Raw genomic sequence first — 5,671 nt, forward strand, 5'->3', positions numbered from 1 at the left:
TAAGCGGCTCAGACGGCGAACATACAGTGATTGTTTTATGCCGGTTCCGTCGGCCTGCAGGGGGAGGCTACCGGACACATCCAGTGCAACAGTGTATTTATTCCCTTGTGTGGGTGCACGTCTGGAACGCGTCCATCACCCGACTGCGCGAGAGGCGTACAGAGTTACTCAAAACAGCCAGAATTCTTGCCACTGGACGCAGTTGATCAGAAGCAGTCTGATGTGAACTATTTTGACGTGAGACAAATGAATGGATAAACTGCAGTCAAGTGGGGAAATAAGCCATTTAGATTTAGGCGTGGGAGAAGATTTGTTCAAAAGCACAATGCCATAAAAAAGACCACTGGAATTATGTCTATTCTCTTACCGTTTCTTGTCCTTCAGGAGCTTGCCACATGTGGCATATGGTAACCACATGCCACTGACCAGGTAGTCACATCACTTGAATGTAGGCTACTTCATTTTATGGGATGCCCACTGCTGTGCTGTGGTCAGAGGGAGAGATAATGTGCAATGTGATGCCTTGCTGAAAGTGTAATGACCCTTAAATGCACTTGCAGTAAACTGCCCTGGTGCTTTGGCTGTCGGCCAGACCAAGTGCCTTGTTTAAGATCTAGTCAGGTTTATTTGTACCAAGTTGTCGCAAGGGAGCTCCATGGGTCATCAGTGGGCAAGGAAAAACTCGGGAGAGAACCGAAGAGCTTGTGTGTTTGTCCTTGGAAAAGACTTTCTGATGGTATCTCTAGCTACAGTAGCTATACTCTGACAGCACACTCTTAAAAATGAAAGTACTTTATTAGCATTAATGATTCTTTGAACACCCATCCTTTAACATCCATGGAATCTTTCCTTTGCACAAAACATTCTATTTATAGAAAATAAGTTCTGGATTAAAACGTTGTTCACACTAAATGGTGCTTTTAAGAACGGTTCATTGTACAGTTCTTTGCAGAAGCCAAACTTGCTCTATTCTGGAATCGATGCAAAACCCTCTTTTGGAACCTTTATTTTAAAGTTAATGTGGCAGGTTGGCTTGCAAAGAGAAAATCTGACAGGAAAAACTAAACCTGTGAGCAATGAACCCAAGTGTTCTTCATTACTATTTTATTTCCTTTTCTGCTGGAGCAACATATTTGTGTTTTATTCGCGGGGCTGCCGCAACAGCATCTGCATAAAACAACAATTAAGTGTTTATGAAGAACAAACCCAAACCACACTTGCAGCATAGACGCATGTATGATGGCAAACCAAGATGTTTGATTCAACTTAATACCACACCGCTGGAGCTTTCAGGATGTGTTAGGGCTAGACGAAATCCAACCATGTTTTCTCACATTTTCCAACATGGCGAACCGAAGAGTAATGGAAATGCTCTAAATTAAACGCAGGTAGTTCTTTTGCCGTGGTTGTAATTTCCTGACATTACCTCGGTGTCAACATGTCCTCTCATTAAAATCTCAGATCACTTTTGTGGGATCATTAATAGTCTTTCCCTCATTTAAACCAGCATTTTCACACCAGCCATGAGCCTTAAATAGCAGTTGAACAGCCACTGAAGGTTGTGCTGTTGGGGCCACTTAAAAAAAGCCACCAACAAGATTTGTTAAAATCATTGGGCCTTGTGGAAAATCTAAACTGTAGAACAATTACACCCATTAGAGATTGTTAAAAATGATTCAATCAGTGTTTTTCAAATTACCTTTAAAGCACCAGCAACAATATATATACTCTCAGCAGCTTTTCCACACATACTTAAGGCCATTACGGTGTCCAGTCTGAATGGCACTAGTGTCTTTCAAGCTGGCAAACACAATGTCTTGAAGAATAATTGTGTGGTGAGCTGCTGGTTAATTTTTTTCCACCTCGCCTTTGTATCTCAAGCAGCATTTTTCTTTTAAAGACGGTTTCCTAAAATACATCAATGCCTGTGAAGTATGCCTGTCGTGTTTTGTTTAGTAATCTACTGGGTCGCCTGGCTCGGTGTTTTGGCACGCTGTTATCTTTTCAGTTTGCATTGTTTTCAGAGGTAATACGGTTCCTTTTTTGAAGTGGCTGCTTATTCGTGCGGTTGGTGTATTGAGGTTGGACCATTCGTGACCTCTTATTAAGAATCTTTTGTGCATGCTGACAGCGCAGGGTTTATTTTAGATTTCAGGAGAACAAAGGAACTTGAACATAACATTACATGGAGCACATTTAGACATGGTGCCATTATGTGATTTACAGATAGCATTATAAGCAACTAGCAGCAATATATCAAATACATACAAACCATAAAAGATTGTGGCACACAAGGATGATTGGCAGCAGTTTGATATATCTGGTCCGATCAGTTACCACCACCTTCTCCTGCTGTGTAAAAATCCAAAGCAAAAAGCTCCCATTACACAGTCTCGAACACACTATATGAGCAGAAAAAAGAAAAGAAATAACAATCTGATAATCATCAGCAGTTGGCCTGATGCTGTACTCCCTCTGTCTGTATTTTCCGTCTCGGTCTCAACCTTCTCTCTCTTTCTCTCACCCATGATGGGTGCTGAGAGCCTGATGAACACATCCTGATGAAAAGTTAAGGATAATATCATTCTTGGTCCAAAGCCAAAAGCCTCCCAGGCAGGTTAAGAACCGAGGAAGGCAAACGTCTGTGCTTCTCTAGTCCTTATATACAGTATGACTGTTTGATGTGTGTGTGGGAGGTAGGTAAGGTATGCCTAGTATATAGGCAGGTTGCTATCATATTGTCTTATCAGAATCATTCATTCATTCAGATGCAGACACTGTCTTTATGAGGGAGTAACTGACTCATTCAGTTTGAGCAAATACAGTTGTGAGTGATATTCATGATCCCAACAGTCTCCTGGCATTAGCAAGACAAGACAAGCAATTGACAATATGCAAATGAGCTCAGATAAGACAACAAAAATAAGTCTCATTTTTGTGCGCAACCACACTTTTTACTGTAGTTCTAATTGTTAAAGTTCATTAAAATGCTTGAATAATAATAAAGTTCTTATGCTGCTGGTTGACAGCATACTACAGGTGAGTTTTCCTTTTTATAATCAATCTGTGTTCCCCATAAAGTATATTACTGTAAATCTTAGTCATAGCGTGTCAGCACTAATGCAGTCTTTAAGTCACTGAGCTCTTTACAGGGGACAGGTCTGAAGGCCGACTCAGACACTGTGGTATTTGCACACTCATTTCTTTGTTTATTTATTGTTAGGCCAGCTAGTTATTTACACTTTATGGATGGGAACGTCAGAATTCATTTGAGGCTGTTAAACCATTAAAAAAAAAAAAAGTGAGTGAGTGAGCAAACCAAAACCATCTAGTTATGCAAAGGCATTACAAGACATATTTAACCTTTGAGAGCGTATTACATATTGAGGGTTTGTGACCACAAAAGAACAGAAACCTAGTGAAGTACTAAGCAAACTAGTATGTGTAAAAATATATATATATAAAAACAAACTAGTGAATTGAGATTGGAGAACTTTGGTCTGTGCATCAAGTAAGCATGCACTTCCCGAGTATTCTAACGGCCTGATGCTCTGCTTCTGATTTCACTTTATATTAAAGCACACCCCTCTTTCCCTCTTAAAGGAAGGCAAAGCCACTTCTGATATTTGGAAGAAAATTTTACCAGTCATTAGTTTCTTTATGCAATATTCTAACCCACTGCCTAGGGAGCTGCGGGAACCTTCCATTTCAAACAGACGCGTTTCATTTTCACAAAAACAGCAAGTCCACGCACTTGCATTACATCTCTCCATCCCACCATGACCTTAGGTAAACACACTGAATTATGATTTTATACAAATGAGACCGCATTCAATGTAATTCAATCAAAATCTAATAAGGAATGGTTCATGGTTGTTGTGATGAGGTCAGATTTCTCGGTGAGGGCATGATGGAGGTTTAGGTGAAGCATGATCGCAACATTTCTCAGCGTATTTCCCTCCCCACTTACTTCCAGGTATTAAGAGCTCAGCTGAAAGTGTGTGTGTGTGTGTGTGTGTGTGTGTGGTGACAACACCCCTCATGAGCTTTGAAAAATCAAACAGATCCACAAGAAGTTTGCTTAAGTGAAGAAACAACAGCATTCTTTTAAAGTGCTTTCAAAAGCTTTGAGATCCATTGTGGCTCTCATTTAAGATCTCAGGTAGCTATCATCATTTAAAAAAAAAGTCTGGCTGGATAAGAACTGAGGTTTAAACAGGCTGAGGTGGTGCGGTTGAGAACGGTCTGCACTTTTGAGCTGACAGGGCAGGAATACAGACACTAGAGCACTAACTCTCATCCCAATGACTTAAACATGTCTTCTGTCCTCAACTCACCATCCCATAAATTCCTGTCCTTCAGTCAAACATGCAACATTTGTTTAATGATGTTAGTTAGGCATGTCCTACTAGTCATCAACCTCAGAGAGAGAGAGAGACAAAGATGGATGAAGAGGGGAAGTAAAAAAGAAGGGTAGCGGTTGTAACATCTGCACTGCTTGGGTTTAGAAAGGCCTTATTTATTTTTGCTGATCAGAGTCGCATACTCCTCAGACAATGATTCTGATTTAGAGTCTCTTGGTTTATAGTCTGTTGAAGTAAACTGCACTTAGCCATACATGATAGACTCAACACAGGAGAATCAAGTATGACAAATGTGGAGCCACAGGAAATCAGCTGTAGTCAAGTGCGATATTGATTCAACATTCAAGTATTCAGTTCCGTTTGTCTCCTACTTCGCATATTTAAATAATTTCTCTGTGTTTGACAGTTTGCGCACCAGTCGCTCTCCTCTATAGTTCTCTAATAATTAAAATATTAGGGGATTTAATCAAATTAATAATCTCCTTAAGATAATAACTGCATATTTTCACATTTTACAGTGCAGCATTGACATTTGAGTCACTATAATGACACATTTCTACTGTTTGTTCCACAAGTTTGCGTAATTGTATTTTTGCTTATTTTATTGTTTTGCATTTATTGTATCTGGTAGTGGAAATACTGGACATTGGATTGATGCCGATAATATAAAATATTATGATTTTTAACGATTGCATTTTATGGGGCTGTCTGAGCAAAAGGCACGCTGCTGCTGTATTGTTGAGGTGGTCTAATTTTCCTTATACACACTCTTACTTTTAACAGGCAAAATTAATGAGAAAAATGAGAGGAGCCATCACCATATTTTTTCAATAACAAATAATAACGAAAAATACTCCCATCTTAACAGGGAGCTGTTCAAAGGAAACATCATATTTCTTCGTAGTGCAGAAGAGACCTGCTACTGCATTGTCCCAAGTTCTCTAAGCATTCACATTACCGTTGACTGAATTAATGAGCAATATTGTCACATTAATGGCGAGTGCTTCTGCTTTAATCAGTAAGCAGTCTTTAATTACAGGGTTGCATGAACCTTTTAAACAAAAGTCACATCACCAGATGGACGAAAGTACCTGTTGCATTCATGAATGTATTGTATTCATGCTCTAAACAACTTCGGATAATGCAAACTGTGGAACATTTGGCGTGTACACACACAGGAGAAGAAAGCATTTATTGTTATTGCTAAATTAGATGCTGCAAATTGAGGGGAAAAAACTGAGACAAGCATGAGCCAGGACTGTAGACTCCAACAAATTAATTAATGACAAGTTTAGCTTTGGCTAAAT

This window comes from Carassius gibelio, chromosome A12, assembly GCF_023724105.1.
Source record: "Carassius gibelio isolate Cgi1373 ecotype wild population from Czech Republic chromosome A12, carGib1.2-hapl.c, whole genome shotgun sequence".
NCBI lineage: Eukaryota > Metazoa > Chordata > Actinopteri > Cypriniformes > Cyprinidae > Carassius > Carassius gibelio.